Below are 16,968 nucleotides of genomic sequence, written 5' to 3' on the forward strand. Positions count from 1 at the left end.
ATTTTGTTTATTACAGTCTATCAGGAAAGGCTATCTTTCTTTCAGGAAGAATTGTATGGCCAAGACTTGCCTGCCAATCAGGAGTTATTTCAGGTTATCAAGACTAATAAGCAATCTCTAGCAAAGCTCTCCCCACTCTTTTGTCTTTAAATTTTAAGAAGTGGCATAAATTCATATTTGTTTACAGAAAAGGCGTTAGTAGAACCTCTACTGCTCTCCTCCAATATTTCCCATGCACCCAAGGTTACTTCACTAAGTGCCAGCATAATTGTTTTAGCTCTAATAAATATCAGCTTCATTTGCATAAAAATGTAAAGTTTACATAAATTAAATCACTTCTCCCATTAGCGATTGTTAAATACAGGAAACAATAGAAGCTACACATGAAAATAATCATCTAATAAGAACTGATCTTTTCAACCTAGCAACCATTATTATTATTATTATTATTATTATTATTAAGAAAAAACGCCTCTTCCTTCCTCAACCTTTTTCTGTGGTAGGAGGGAAAGAAAACAATTTCATGCACGTGAATCACACCTGCTAAGACATTTTCTATTGTAACAACAACAAAACAAAAATTGTTTTTAAGCTGCAAATAGAAGGAAGGGCAAACTATGGCATGAGGGGGTCCTCAGAAAAGATTCTATCCACAGATCTTCAGCTCTTGAGGAGAAAAGGAAGAGACCTTGGCTAAATTCTCTTAAATTGAAGCATTATTCAAATATAGTGAGAGACAGCAACTGTATCAATCCTATTTGAGACACAGACATGATTACAATAAGGAAAAAGAAGTTGTAGATATACTGGTAGGTTAATGGTTATTGTTACATAGAGAAAAATAAAATGTTTCCTTTTTGTTAATAAAACATTTTTCTAAGTCTAAGAATTACAGTCATAGCTCTGCTTTCTTCCTGATTTCACCAGCACAGAAAATATATGGAGTTAAACTGCAAATATGTATATTTTTCCACCTTGTTGAGATGGAGGGGGAAGGACTATAATTGGATTTACATTTGCAGGTAGGCCAAAATTAGATGATGCCAATCCTTCATAAGGCCCTCTTTAGGGTGCAATCACTTTTTTGAGAATTACAACTTAACTTTCTCAAATTGTGCAGTTTCTCACGCCTACTTCCAACACCTTCACCTTATGCATCACAGTTAAGTTAAAGGGTGCAAATTAGATTCTAATGAGAAAACATCAGTTGCTTCTTTGACAATCTCACCATTCACTGATTTATTTCTAATGAAGACAAAGCCCAACCAAAAGCTCCCTAAGTGTTAAAGGTCAAAATATGTTCAAATATGCCTAGTAAAATCAAGGCAAAAGGGAAACCCGTGAGGACCTGCCTATGAAGTGGTGTGACAATTAGAGTAATTGTACAAAAAGCCATCTTCGTGAAAAAGTAAAAGAAATTAAGCTGCCACAACTGAAACAGGTTAGATGAAAAAAATCAAAATTTAATGTATTCTCCCCTGTGTCATCTTGTTTTGTCAAGACATCAAATAGAATTGGGAAGTACAAAATAACAAGCCCTTGAGAAATCACAGAAGCCGACCTTTTTGATGTTGTTGATTTACCTTGTTCTCAGTTATTTGAACAATGATGTTTCAGATTTAAGGGCAAGATAAAACTTAAAAATTAAAACACGATACTAAGGTATTCTTAAAAAATGCACCATTGATTAGCTTCTTTTAACCGCAACTGAAAATGAGGCACAAGGTACATGTTTAATGCTCATTTTTCTTATAGTAAATTAATTTTTCTCTTTAAATTGCCAGGATGGAAGAGGGGCTTAGAGATTTTCCCCTAAAGTTCTAAAGAAGAGGCCAGTTCAGCCCTTTGCAGTTAATTTAAGAACTTACAATATGCAAGCCATGATGTTGGGGGTGGGGGGGCCCCTGTATTTTCATTTTTCAAATTTAAGAAAATAAAGCTGAATGCAGAATGCTATTTATGAGGAAAAGGAAAAAGTATCACACACACTGAAGTGACTAAAACAAATGTCCAGAAAAATGCTGTTTCCAAGAAATGAACTCTTTCTCCAAGCAAAAACAAATTCAGCTTAGGAAGTTAAAACTACCCCAAATCGAACCATGCAGGTATATACACTCTCCTTTGCCCCAAGAGATCTCTAGCTCATCAGTACACAACCCCCAGCTTGCCATGAATTTTATGTACAAAGATAAATACAATCAATACAACACAGGATATTTTCTCAATTTTTATATGCAGATAATTTCTTGTATTAGAGTAAATATAGGAACAACAACAACAACAAAACGCAGCAGTTAAAAACATCTGTTTAAAAGGCACTGAAAGTAAATAACCCAGTATTTACAAGCACTAGAATTTGTAAAACCTGGACTTATTAAACTATTTAATGACTCTCACTCCTTGTCAACAAATTCATATTTTAACATGGAACACACATAGAGACACAATTTATGTATTTATTTCTCAAACCTTCCCTGGTCAACTGTTGCTACATTATTCCTCCCTGCTAAATCACAAAGAACTACCTGACAGTGGATTCTAACTGGCTATTATAATGGCCCAGTTACCAAGAACACAGTTTTAAGTTTCTCTTTAATAATTTCCATCTATAACTAAACCACAAAATAACATGAATTTCTCCAATCTTCTTTTCCTTTGCCCATTCAAATTTTACTCAAATGTTAATACAAGCTGAGAAGCTGGTCACATTCTCTCCTGATTATATCAGAAACATAGTAACTCAAACACACTTCTGCCACATTAGCCAAGATAAATCTGGAATTTCATTTCTTTTAATCAATCTGGATTTTAATTTCACTGTATTGTGAAATAATTGTGTGGAGGGTGGCTGAAAAGTTGCAGAACTGGTCAGTGTCATGAAAGAGTTTATCTTTCAAGTGACAGCTGCTGACAACGTGCAAACACAGGGCAACGATGGTGAGGGTTTTGTTTTTAAGGTACATTTAACTGCAAACAACAAAAAAAAAAATTCAAGCCAACCATTCCTATCATAAGCTTTCTGATGATTTATGGTTTACCAACTGAGCAAGGTTACGCAACGCTGCATGCCTTTAGATGCATTATTTCAGCTAGTTGAGATTTAATTAAGATCACAGCCTTTAAAATCCCTGTCAAATGAAAATTCAGAGAAGACAATACACTATATATCCTCATGCAGAATGTTTCCATTCCATTCTCTGGAAAAATATGAGTTAATCCGTGTTTCTATGGCTGCAGACAAAAGTTCACTAATTTTGTTTTCTTTTGACACTTAGGTTGTTTTCTATTACATGTCATGAGATCATTCCCTTCTAGCGAGGGAAGAAAAAAATCGAGAGTGAAACATATTGCAGAAAACGCACTTGACGTTATTATCCAACATTATCATAGCTTAGCTATGATGTCATCACATTTTCATATAATCAGCCCATGCTTAGAAGAGTTTCATTTAATGAAATATGTTTATTTAAAAACACAACACAAACAGGAAGCCTACCTTCCTTCAGTTACTCAGATTCAATAACTGACATGTTATGGTTCTCATTTCCTTAACTGACCAACTTTTTGTGATCTGAGCTGCACATATGGTAGAAAAGAAAGTTTTTTAGGGCAAACAGGAGAACATAAAGCCCATTACTTTCATTCTGTGAGTAGTCCTTAGGGTAAAAAAAAAAGAAAATAACCTTTTACTAGATTTGTTCTTGTAGCTTGATATTCACTCACGCTTTTTTTTTTTTTTTACAAGACAGATTTTATGATCACAAACAGGCCCTTTTCCTAGTGCAATGTATTTTTATTTGCATCACCTTAATATTTGGTTGCTTATCTCATGCCTTAGAAATGACAGGTGCTTGCAGTCTCGCTCTTGACAGGCCACTACACAAATAACTGTCTTGCCTGAAAGGGCTAATGCAGTACTAATGAACAATAAATCAACTTTGATTATCAAGTGTCAGCCCAATCCGTTTTCAGTTCAGCTCTATCACATCCCAGAGTAAGTCAGTCAGTGTCTCTGGCTAGGCAGTCTGTATTTTGGTTTCATTTTTACACACTTTTCACTGAAATGTGTCAGGCAGCTACAAAGAATCACAAAAAATATAAGTAGACCTTTTTCAATTTATGCTAAGGGTATCAATTAGGAGTATGTGCCTCCAGTCTTCATTTGGTTTACTAAGTGATGAGTCTTAACGTTCAAGAAAGCTTTGTGTTCTTTTAAACAATAACAGCAACACATCAAATCCTAAACTAGCATCTTAATGTGATCGTGTTTGAGGCTTTGACAATGACATGCTAGCTTGAACATTTTACCACATAAACCACCTTTGACTGCACACACACATTCCTCTGAAAAATCTATTACAAACAAATGACCAAAAAAAGCAACACAGGGGCTCTTCTAAAATAAAAACACTTGTTTTAAACTTAAAGAAATGCCTTCTTTAACACTGACTTCCTAATGATAAAATAAATGCAACATCTTTTTTTCTTTTTGCTTAAGCAGATTAGTCATTGATAGTATGATTCATATTTCCTGTTATCAGGCTTAATTTTTCCCCCAAATGTGTCAATTTCAGAATGTTGGAATCTATGGAAATTAGGTGATTTGCATTTTAAAATTGGCTTGATTAGAACATTTGGACTGTGTGGACAAGAATATAAAATTATTAGGTATTTTACTTCTAACTGGCAGGCCGTGAAGGAGTTAATCCCAAAGAGGAAGAGTCTATACTACTTTGCTCTAAAACTTTACCACCCACTTCCTGAAAGGTCCCCTCCTTCCCAGCAAGGCACTTGGGGTGGGGGGAGTCTCCTTTCCCACTGACCATCTTTCAGGCAACTCTGACAGATGAGATAGCTACATTCAGAGCCGGTTCAGAAGGGAGCACCCCGTGACAGTTTCAGCCTGCAGCTCGTCCTATCCCAAACCCGGCTCACTACTTAATTAACCAGCAAAGTAATGTCACAGAAGCTGAGACTTCCCAACCTGCTGGAGTGTCCTTTTGCTGCCAGCCCTTTTCGCTTGGTTTTTTATCTCCCCCCTTCACCCCCGCCCCTTTACTGTGTGTGAACTCCTTGAATTTGAACAGCTAAGCTGAAAATAGCTTAGACAGATATAGAAATAAACTATCAAAAGCAAAGAAACATCCACACCGGTTACACTGAGATTGAAGACTCCTTGTATACTTCACACGCTCTTCAAGTGACATAAATCACACCCCAGATAAGTCCCCAGTCCCACGAATGGAGTGATGGCGAGGGCTTTACCAAAGTGGCTACGTGAAGGCCAGACCAGCCAAAGAAAATGAATCACAAACGAAAAAGAGAGAGAGAGCGCGTGAGCACGAGAGAAACACAAGCAGGACTTCCTCCAACTCTCAACTACACCCCGACCATGATTTTTTTGTTTGTTTGTTTTTTGTTTTGCTTTTTAAAAAATAAAAATAAAAAAGGACAAGGGAGTGGGGGGGTTGGGGGGAGGAGAGGCTCTCTCTTCAGGACCCAGAGGCCCGGAGCTCCCTCTTTCCACCCTTCCACTCCCTCCCCGGCTCCACTTCCAGAGCGCAACTCCCACCCAAGTTGGTAAACAGCGATTGCCATAATTATTTTTTAAAACGACTCAACTTAGAAACCCTTGGGCGCTCCTGCCTTCCCCAGTGAGGCCCCAGGAAGCTGGCCCCGCGGAGCTCGTAGGAGGAGAGCAAAATGGCAAAGATCAATCATAGGACCAACCTGACACTCTCCATGTAGCCGCCAGGCGCGCGGAGCCGGCTCGGGGCGCCCGCGCGGGCCGGGCTGGGGTCCGGCGGCCTCGGCGTGCAGGCGGACTGCACGCGCGCAGGGGCGCTCCGGCTCGGGGCTGACAGACGCGCCGCCGCGCCCACCCGCCCCGCCCTGCTCCACCAATCACAACCCGCCTCTAAACACCCCGCGCCCGCCGCGCCGCGCCGCGCCCCACACAATGGGCTCGGCGGCCCGCTCCCCGCGCCCGCGCCGCGCCGGCCCCCTCCGCGCGGCAGGTGAAATCACGCGCCGGTGCAACCCCGCTTTTGTCTCGAGAGCAACTCCACTCCGTGGCCGTTCACCCTTTGACCTGCCTCCGGCTGACGTCTGGGAAGTCGGGCATGGCGCGCATCGCTCCCTCCGGCCCGGGTGGCCGGGCTGGGGTTTGGGTTTGGTGGCGTGCTTGTTTCGTGTGGGGAACTGACAAAGAGTTGTGCTAACCTTTTGGAGAAACCCGGGAGGCAGAGGACGGGGGCCGGCGCGCCTGGCGCACCCCGCACTGCTCGGAGCAACTGTTCAGAAGCTGGAGGTGCTGCAGAGTTCGGAGGCAGCGCGAGAAGCGCTTTCCTCGAAAACTGCCTTCGCCGGGGAACTTTCGCTTCACGTCTAGGGCTTCATCAGGCTTTGGTCTCTCCCCTCCTCCCGCCCGTGCCTTCCAAGAGTTCGGCTCGCAAAGTGTGCTTGTGTACGCGCAGGAAAACTAACCCGACGAGGGGGTTGAGAGAAATAACAGCCAAACGTGCCTCCTCCTCGCCGCACCAAGCACTTCCCCTCTAGAACGACAGCTGCTAAAGACAGCATCTGCCACACGTTCCCGAAGACATAATTCTTTAAATTCCTTTCTTATTTATACAACAACAGCGACAATATAAGCTACTCTCAATAGTCACTTTAAGATGACCTCTAGCAGAAATAGGCACTGCTCTTTAATGCTATTTAAAGCTGAGGAGAGTGCTTTTTAAAAAGTCACCAATATGCTAAACTTGGTTGGTGCAACTGGCACCATTGAAGTGCCAGGTTAATTTAGTCAATTTCGGCAGTTCTAGAAATCCTCTCTCTTCTCCATATTTAAATTTAGAGAAAAACTTCTTGGCCTATACTTAACAACAAACAACAAAAACGCTTAACATTTAGATTTTCGCAAAATATTCGAGGTAAACGAGCAGAGCAGGGACATCAATGATGTTTATCTATTTCACCTCGATGAAAAAAAAAGGCGCCACAAATCCTAACCTAGTAATTCCAGGAGTTTTACTTGAAATCATTTTTCCATTTGAGATAATAAAGGTTATTACAAACAGAAAGCATGCTGACAATCAAGCAAATATTTCCAATATTTCCAATCAAGCAAATGCCTGAATTTCAATAAAGAGGGGAGAGACTGGGGCAAACAATTCCCCCATTAATCTGGCTGCAAACAACACAAAGCCCAGTTGACTGTCAATTTATGATCAGATGTTCAATGAGTGAGTACAGAGTGCGCTCCACCCTAAAGTGTTCTGTGTCAGATAACAAATTTATTAATGGGATTTTTCAGGTCACAAACCTGTGACCCCACCCTCTCATGAATATTCAATCAAGAGCCAGGGTGTTCTTTTTTTGGGGGGGAGGGGGGAGAGGGACTTACATCTGCCAGCTTCAGTAGAGTTCTGACTCTTAGCAGAGACATGGCACTCCTTCAGGAGGGGTGGCAGGGCCCCAAAGACCGGATATAAAAATATAGGAAGTTCTCTCCTACTAATGCCCAGCGAGAACACGGAAATGGTCATTTCAAAATACACGTGTTTTTTTCAAAGGTATTGAAATTAATTTGAGATTTCATGTCTGAACAAAATCAGGATGCATTTTTTATAAGCAACTCATTTTTTTCCAAAGATAGTTCTACATGGTGTATCCCTAAAACTCATGCATGCTTTTTACAAGTTTGATTATTCCTTTGCAGGTCAGTGTTTATCAGTTAATGGTCTCCAGGAGCATCAAAACAAACAATAAACAAACAAACAACAAACATCACCAAGCTTATGACCCAGCTGTGGTGACAGTCTTGCTCAAAATAATTAGAGAGTGATGCAATGCAGTGCTTGTACAAGTACTAAATTGCACGGTGGTGGATTTAAGCACCATGGGACCACAGAGAAAGGGACATCAGTGGGAGCAGGAGAGGTCTGGGAAGGACCCTTGGGGAGGTGGTATTTAGAGGACTGGGCGGGGGAGGTGATAGTGTGGAGACAAAGGTGGCTCAACAAGCTAACTCAAAGGACACCTGGAGCCCTTCCCACCCTGTCTCTAAACAAGACAAGGTGACTCAGATGCTACTTCCAGGCAAGGAAGTGGAAGATCAGTGATAAACCCGGATAAGCTCTTTATGCCCTGGCCACTTTTGGTTATTTCTAGACTCTGGATCCCCTTCCACGTGGTCCTTTCTACCTGCCCTGTGCTTGGAATATAGTAAGAAATGTCTACTACAGCTGGAGTACCAAAAAAAAAAAAAAAAAATTAAAAGTTACATTGATTTAGAAGACTTACTTAATGCCATTTTTGTATCACCAAAACTGCCAGGTCCTGATCATTTTGGAAAGGCAGGGTCAGAAAGGCAAAAAACAAAAAAACAAAACCAACCAAAACCAAAAGCAAAATACAAAGAAGCAGCGGCTTTTGGATTGTGTGGGGGCTTCAGAACTTCAGAATAGGTTACTCAGAACATTATCTGCTGTTATAACTACAGTCTTAGCTAGTTGTCATAACTTGAATAGAAATCGTAATCCCCATTATATGGAAGAAGAAACTGAGGTTCAAGAAGGCAGTTATTTTTTTTTCCCTCTAAGAATGAAATATACCCCTCACCATAGGCCAAAGGGGAAGCAGATTATTAAATAGTCACATAAAAAGGACATGATAATAGAAAATGAATACCTGAGGGGGGGGGGATTTGGGAAGAGACCAATGTTTAAGGAGGAATGAAGGAAACACAAAATACCACACTTAAAAATATTTTTGATGCCCACATCCTAACACCCACAACAGATACAGCTCTTGTTCAAACACCACATATTAAGAAACCTGTCAGTTGCTAAATGAGTCCATTGTACAGCTGGCTGTGTACTTAAGAACAGATTACTATGATCCCACACCAAACTCTAACCACCAAATAACACACCTGGGACTAAAATAATGTATTATATTTAGTTCTGCTGAGCTTTAGCCTTGAACGTAGAGGAAAGTGAAAGGTTTTACTGCCCATTCAGAGCTGAGAATGGAGATAAGATGTATTAAAGGAAGAATCAGATGGCGCATCTTGTCAGGACATTATTCCCACACACTGATGAATGGCCCGGCTGCGAAGGAGACACCAGTGATGGTGCTTCCCACGTGGTCCTCTGCTCCAGCCGAGGTCCTACTTTGCCAGAAGCTGCTCGGAAATAGCTTGAGGAAGGCCCGGTGAATGGGCACTGCACACGTATTTTTAAGCGACACTGAAAACGGGAGATGGGCCCAGATAAAATCAGGTATGGTACCATGCTCTCACAGGAAACGAAGGCAATTTCTGCAACCAGAAAGCTGATCTGCCAGAGTAAGTGAAATAAAAATTGAAGAACAATTTGATGGGTTGAAAAATCAACTGTGTGATGAGGCCACAACCTTAATTGAATTCACCGTCTCCCAAACAACACTTGCATCACACTTATCTCCTTTCCTTTTTCCAATTAATTTTGTGGAGTACCTAGAACATACTCTGCTATGATAGAACTTAAAGAAATTCCACCAACTGATTCTATGGCTAGAGAGAGAGAAAGCTGAAACAACAGAGATACAAAATCCAAGCCCCTCACACCAGTAACTAGTTTGATGAGCTGCATGGGGAAGAAATCTCTCCAGAGTATTTCTTCTGTCTCCAAAGACTGCCAACCAGGCAGCCAATTAGAGGGACTAAATCGCACCAGCGATGCCCATTCCTGAGATTTGGGCATTTGTTTATGAGGAACCACTGTGCCTTCTTGACCCAAGCAGTGCTTCTACTTAAAAATATAAATTAACACATCATTCATCTGTGGGGATCTGAGGCAGTTAGCTCAATACTGATACTGTGTATGTGGCTGTTATGTCTATGTTGACAGTGAAGCTAATTATGTTGTTTTCTTCTGCGCCCGTGTGGCCAAGGGAAAAGACTGAGTTCTTGCTGTTTCACGGGAGTTTAAATTTCTCTTTACAACATCCTCCAAATTGCCATTAGCATCTTCATTTAACGTAACATTTTATAATGCCAGTATTCCTGGTTAATTAGTATAGAGAGAGCGTGCCATGTCACTGTTCAGGTGACTTATGAATGATGGGTACATAAGCTATGAGAAACACTTTACTCTCTGCCCCCCCCCCCATAAAACAAAACTCCTCACTCTAAATGTAAAGACATTATAAACTACTCTATATTGTACACAAACACACGGGAATGCTATTCAGCTATCAGGAAAGATGGCAATTTTACCATTTGCAGCAAGATGGAAGGAACTTGGGATTATGTGGAGGGAAATTAGTCAGGAAGATGAAGATATTGAATGATTTTATATGCGTAATATATGGATGCTAACCAGATAAATGAATAAACCAAAATAAAAATAAACTAGGACACTGAAAACCAAAATGAGGTGGCCAGAGGTGAAGTTGGGGTGGGGTGAGAACAAGGGTGGAGGAGTGTAATGGATGGTAGTGGATGTTTTGTCTAGTTTGTGCTATTTTTTTAATTAAAAAAAATGAATTTCAGGAAAAAAATAATCACTGGTAAACAAAATCATATATAGAAAAGAAAAACGGCAACAGCCTATCCTTACTCTGCATCTGATTGACAGTAACAAATTACTCTCATTTGTGATAAAACTATAATCCCTTGTTTTAATATAATGTAAAATGTATTAATGGACTGCTTCTGCCATAAGGTTAGAACAGATTACACTGAAGTGCACAAGGTTCTCAAAGAAGCACATGTCTGAGGGCAGGAGAACATTTCCCAAAGAGCTTTATCCTTTGGATCTCAGGGAAAAAAGAACCCTCTCTATCACCATGAAGCATGAATCCTTATTTCCCCTCTGGAGAGTGACAGCATTTACGGCACACCCACGTGCAAACCCTTGATTTTAAGTATAACCAGAACAGGGTCACTCAAGGGGAAAGAAAAGATGACACTTGGGGGATGAAATTACCTTTTAATATTTTTTTTTAGCGTTTAATTATGTAGAAATTGCTGAATATCAGATAAAGGCAACTGACCACCTTTATTTAGTAAAGTCAGCTTTTCTGGAGATCTGTGGCGTGCAGCAGGCCTGCAGAGGCCCAGGGAGCATGTTCCATCTTGCCCGGGAACAATGCTCAGGGATCTCCCTCCCAGTCACCACCACCCTTCTTTGACCCTAGGTTGACACACCTTCATGTCAAAACCTTCTTTACGCCTGCCCTCTGCTGGTAAGCCTGCCAGGATTAGAAATTTCAACTATCTCAACTTATTCAAAAGACAACTCTTAAAAGCTGGAGAGAGAAAGGACATGGAATGAACTATTAACTGGAATATATAAATTAAGACACTTTAAAAAATGGGGTGGGGGTGCTGCCAGTGAAATATGGCACTTTTATGTAAAAACGCACATTCGTCTATTCTATTGCCTGCTAGCTCTGAGCACAGGAGCGCCAGGCTCTGTGTTTTAGCTCGCCTAAGAGAACAACCTGTATTACCATCGGGCATCTTGCCTTCTCTTTCCTCACTCTCCGGGGAGAGCATGTCAGCACGGTTTCAATAAAACACCTTCTTAGCAGTAAAGGGCCACTGTTCCCATTTCAATTGTCCCTAAGGTTTCATGATACAGTATATTTAGCTGACTCGCAGCTCAAGTTTTCCTCTAGCATTCAGGAGATCCATATAAAAGGGAGGGGGAAAAAAAGGGAAAAGAAGAGCTTTCGCTCAGGCTTTGTTTAAGTAAGTTCACTTTGAGATTGATTAGCTGGCATGAATCACATGAAACAACGGGGGTACACTCCCGTGCCCTCTCCTCACTCCAGGAGCCCTCGGCATGTGTGGGCCAGCCCAGCCTGAAGGAGGCTCTGGGCATTCGGGGGTAAATTTCCGCAGCAGCGGGCTGGGGTTTTAATAGTGCAACTCCTGTCAGTGTCAATGGGAAGCACGAGGCCTTACAAATCCCTGCATACCATTTCAAAAATATATCTCCAAGACGGGAAAATGAAGCTTAGCAGTTGCAACCTCAAAAGCATTCAGGAAGTAGCACTCTTGACAGTGCTTTAGATGCCGAGTAAATGCTCTTATAAAGAACACCCAATCCAGCCAACAATAAATCTTACACCAGGGAAGCCCAAGCAAGCCTATGGAATCCCCTCCAAAGATAATTGCCTTCCACACTGTGTGGCAGAAAAACTGCGACACAGAAAACATTTTCTAGGGTCCTATAGCTCTCTATGGATTTTCTTCCCTTAATAGTCACCGATTATACACACACATCCCAACCTTTAAGAACAACCACACAAAAAAATCCAAAGATTTGTCTTCTTTTCTAGAGAAAAGTTATAAGGTCAGTTCTTGGGGGACTAGGAGTAGAAGTGGGAGGCCCGGAAGAGGATGTGTGTGAAAGCTCAGGAACAGAATCTGAGGCACACATAAAGTGCTCAGTCTTCCTTGGCTGCTTCTCACTCTTTGAAGGCTCCTATTTCCAAATAGCTCCAAAATAGGACTCACCCAACATGCCAATAAAAAGGTAGGCAGATCTTTTCTCATCCAAAGTGGCCTCAAGCAATCTGTTTAACTCTGAGATGATGCAGGAACGTTAGATATGACACAGGGTTCTATTAATACATTGCCATGAATGAATTGTGCAAATGTGGGCAAGTTACTTCTCTCTGAACCTATACACTTCACCTAAACAAAGAAAAAGATGGATGAGATACTCTCTATGATTTCTTCAATAATGATGGTAATAATAACAACAAAAACTAATTTTACTGACTGCTTATTATGTACCAGGTACATATTTTACACTACTCTTTACATCGGGGACCAATCTTAGGTATTTCCAGCTTACAATTAAGGGCCTATGTAAAACTACCAGGAATATAGTGAAACAATATAGACAGGATCTTTAGTGCTTGGTAATCTTGAATACTACCATGGGAATAGTACATTAGGGAACAAAAGGGAGTAAAGAAACACTGCTTTTTAAAATGGTCCAACCACTATGGAAAGCTGTATGGAAATTCTTCAACCTACTAAAGATAGAGCTTCCATATGATCCAGCAATTCCACTCCTAGGTATTTACCCAAATGACACAGAAACAGTAATTCCAAAGGGCACCTGCACGCCAATGTTTATAGCAGCACTATTTACAATAGTTAAGCTATGGAAACAACCCTAATGCCCAAAAATAGATGACTGGATCAAGAAGATGTGGTACATATATACCATGGAATATTACTCAGCAATCAAAAAAGATAAACTCATGCAATTTGCAGCAACATGGATGGAGCTGGAAGGGATCATCATGCTCAGCTAAATAAGCCAGAAAGAAAAAGAAAAATATTGGATGGTCTCACTCGTAGCAGGAATTTGGAAAACCTAAATAAGGGACCAGGAAAAAGACTAATTGCAATAAAGTAAAAATCAAAATCAATAAGCAACTATAAACCAGAGGCACACTACAGGGGGGAGGGAAGAAGAGGAAAGGATTAAGGTCAAAATAAGGGGGATAGGAATTGTATGGGGAATATAACCAAAATGAAAATGCATACATTGTGCGAAAATGAAAAGAATTATATAATGATGTAAGAATTATATAAAATAAAATATATTAATAAAAAATTAAAAAAAGAAATACCCACATCAATAAATGTTTTGTAAGATAAAAAAAAAAAAGGAAAGAGACACTGCTTTTTGGAAAACAACTCCAAGCACCTTAGTGTGATTCTCTCTAGGTCTGCGAAAGAAACATCAACAACTTCTGGTTTATAGACTAAATCACATGCAAGCTTTCAGACTTGGTGGATTTAGTTGGAGTCTCAGAAGAAGATGCTAAATCGACTTGACTTTCAAACACATTTATGTTCTTTATGTACTGGTGGTTCTTTTCCTGTTCTTTAACTATTAAAATTGCACTTTTCACCATGACTGTTCCCACCAAAACTATTTTCTGAATTTCTGGCTTGACCACTCAAGTCACTGGCCTGCTTCTATGTGTTTCAAATTGAGAAGAAGAGATGAAAGTGGACAGCTTCTTGCATCAGAAAGATACCACTGTTGGAGACCTGTCCATCTCAGGTTGAAGCCACAGAGAAGGTTTAGGTTGGACTTCAAGGGAAATATGGAAGGAAGGAAGCAAGCAGGATATCTTAGAAATAATGAACTCTTGTCTTGAGAAAAATGCTTACAGAAAAATATGTAATCTAGCTTGTAGGCCATTATCTGTTTTTTATTATTTTAAGTGGCATTTTATTCCGCATGAGGAAAAGCAGTAGATAAAACAGGAAGTTTTCAGGTCATAAAGAACTTCCCTCTTTTCAAACAAATAAGGTATTGTGTTTGAACAATAAAAGAAATGTCTAATTGATCTTAATTAAATTCAGAGATGTCCAATTTTTGAGATGGGTCAGGAGACATCTATGTAATGTCGCAACCCATCAGGTTAGACCTTTGAAATCAGTGAGCTCTGTGGATAGCTGTTCTCAGACATCCTTTTTCATTCATTCACTGCCCCATTGCACTACTAACTGTTTTACTAACTTCTTCCTAGCTCAGCAGCATACAGGATAAAAACAGCAACGGCAAAAGCCCTTGCCTCTGGCCAGCCTTCTGAATTTGCAAAGACCTGCCATATACTATCTCATCAACTTCATGATAAACTAGAATCCTATGACAACCACAGCATAAAAGTGGTCAACTGGCTTTGGAATATGAAATATGTGGGGTTCAATTCCAATCTTTGCTACTCACCAGCAAAGAAAGCGAATCACAAAATTCATTTTGTCTATATCTGCTCTTCGTAAAGTGGGAGCAATGTTCTGTCTCACTGCGGGCAGATGCTTCTTTGATTACTTTTTGAGGCAGTGTCCATTTTTAAGTTTTCCCTGGTTTGAGAATGCTGGTGTGAATATTTGGTTCAAAGTGCGGTAAGCACCTGATCCACATGCATCAAGCCTAGCAAACCTGCCTATGTTAGTAGTTTTTAGGGGACTTTTCTGAGGGCAATGGGCTAGTGGATAAAAGAGATAGGGTGTGATTCTCTCCTCCCAAATTCAGTCTTCTGTGTTTGGAGGCTTTTAATTTACTGGTTTCAGAGTTCAGGTAACTCTGAGATGAGAGCTGAGGAAACAAAGACCACAGCCAGTCAATGACCAGGAAGAGTGGGGGAGGCACGTACTGGGATCTTACCACCACGACTGACCAAGGTAGGGGAAATGAGGCAGGAGTTAATGCCTGGTGATGGCGACAGTCACTGGGACTTCATGATACGTTCCACACTCGCTGTATCTCATCTTCCTCAGAACAGCTATGTGAAGGATATATTAGCATGCCCTCTTAGTAGCTGAAGAAATTCAGGCTCTGAGAGTTGAAGTACTTAACTAATTACCTCACAGTCAGTACTAAGGGAAGAGGTGGGACTTGACTCTGAAGCAAGGATTTTGTCCCAGGCCCTAAGCAGACTGGACTCTAAGTCTGGCAGAGTAGAGACAGGCTGGCTCAGTTTCACTCTCTTGGAAAAAAACACATTTCTGAGTAAGTTAGAAAGATGAAACGCCAGGGTCATGGGCTTATTTTATCCCTGTTCATAAGGCACCCTTACAACTTAGTATGATAGCTCTGGAGAGAGAATGCCATGGTCCTAAGCCTGCACCATTTCCTGCCTATCCTCCTGGTAAATTACAGTTTCAATGTACCTCAGTTTCCTCACCTATAAAAATGAATGAATCCTCATCATTCTCAAAGGTTGTTACAAGAATAAAATGAGATGAAACAGATCATTGCCTGGCATCCTATAAACACTTACATATTTCCTAATATCATTATTGCTATTATCCACCATTTTGCCTTCAAATTCCTCCTTTTTACCTGAAGGCAAAATGTTATCTATCTACTCTTTGAGACTTACTTTCTGCGATGTAAGTGGTATTGATCTTAACTCCAATTTTAAATAAGCAGGCAAGACTTTCATCTAATTAATCTCAACAGTGGAAGGAGGTATCTGGCAGTTTTGTTTTTAAAAATCCAGGGTAATGAGGGCATGGACCAAGACGTCTCTAGAAGGCAGAGTGGTAGTCCCAATTCCAACCCGCCAGTTCCCTAGTGGGCCATTGCCACCAGCCAGGTCACCACTTGGGCATGTGAAGGAGTTGGATGATTTGTGAAACCTTTACTTAAGAATCCACTGGGATAATCTAAGGACTTGTTTGCCCTGAGTGCCCAGGACCTGTAGGCTGGCCAACATAAGACCTAATTGATGAAACCCCCAGTCTATGATTTCTACGACATTTTGCCTTCAGTGGAGACACAATCATAGTGGCTCTAGAGATGGTTCAGCTGACATCCAAATACCTCCTGACTTAATGATCCAATGAACTAATCAGAAGATTCCTTTCAAAGTTCCCTAAATTCACACTACTTAGTACAAGGACTGAATGTTATTAGTGCTCCCAGTGTATATGGCATAAAACCAACTATCATTTGATATTTTGCTAAATTTTGAAAATGAGAGACATCCAGGGTCTCCCTGGTGGCACAAGGGGTTAAGTCTCAGCACAAGGGGTTAAACTATCAGCAGCCACTGCGGCATGAGTTTCATTCCCAGCCAGGGAGCTGACCCACATGGGGCAGCAGACCTCTCCTGCCTCACCCGCTGCTCCCCTCAGCAGTGTATTTCAGTCAATCTGCCTGTTCTGTTCCCACTCTGCCTCTGGTGAATCTTCTCACCCCCCACACCTCTGGCTACGCCCCAGCTCTTGTATGCCTAAATAAATAAATCTTAAAAAAATACGAGGGACTTCCAGGAAGCAGAGAAGAAGGGCTGCTCCCTTGGCCCAAGGGTTAAAGGGACTTCTAAAGTAAGATAAGGATTATACTGAATATTTAAGGACAATGTTCTGTCAGTTACTGGGAACAGCATGTGCAAACATTCACATGGGAGATAAAATGAGTCACAGCACCT

At 40.9% G+C, this 16,968-nt stretch overlaps 1 protein-coding gene across 4 annotated transcripts in view; it reads right to left on the reverse strand.

Moving 5' to 3' along the window:
* Window positions 1-16,968, reverse strand: part of FOXP1 (forkhead box P1) — a 167,594-nt gene that overhangs the window by 93,496 nt on the left and 57,130 nt on the right. The window contains exon 1 of one of the 4 annotated variants that reach the window (XM_037492641.2): window positions 5,731-5,772. The exons of the other annotated variants lie outside the window; for them this stretch is intronic. The gene's annotated coding sequence lies outside the window, so the exon portion shown is untranslated. Of the gene's footprint in view, window positions 1-5,730; window positions 5,773-16,968 lie in introns of those variants that run through there. 4 annotated transcript variants of the gene reach the window in all.

The sequence above is a fragment of the Talpa occidentalis genome, unplaced genomic scaffold (assembly GCF_014898055.3).
Source record: "Talpa occidentalis isolate TD23 unplaced genomic scaffold, MPIMG_talOcc4v2.1 talOcc4.10, whole genome shotgun sequence".
Classification (NCBI taxonomy): Eukaryota; Metazoa; Chordata; class Mammalia; order Eulipotyphla; family Talpidae; genus Talpa; species Talpa occidentalis.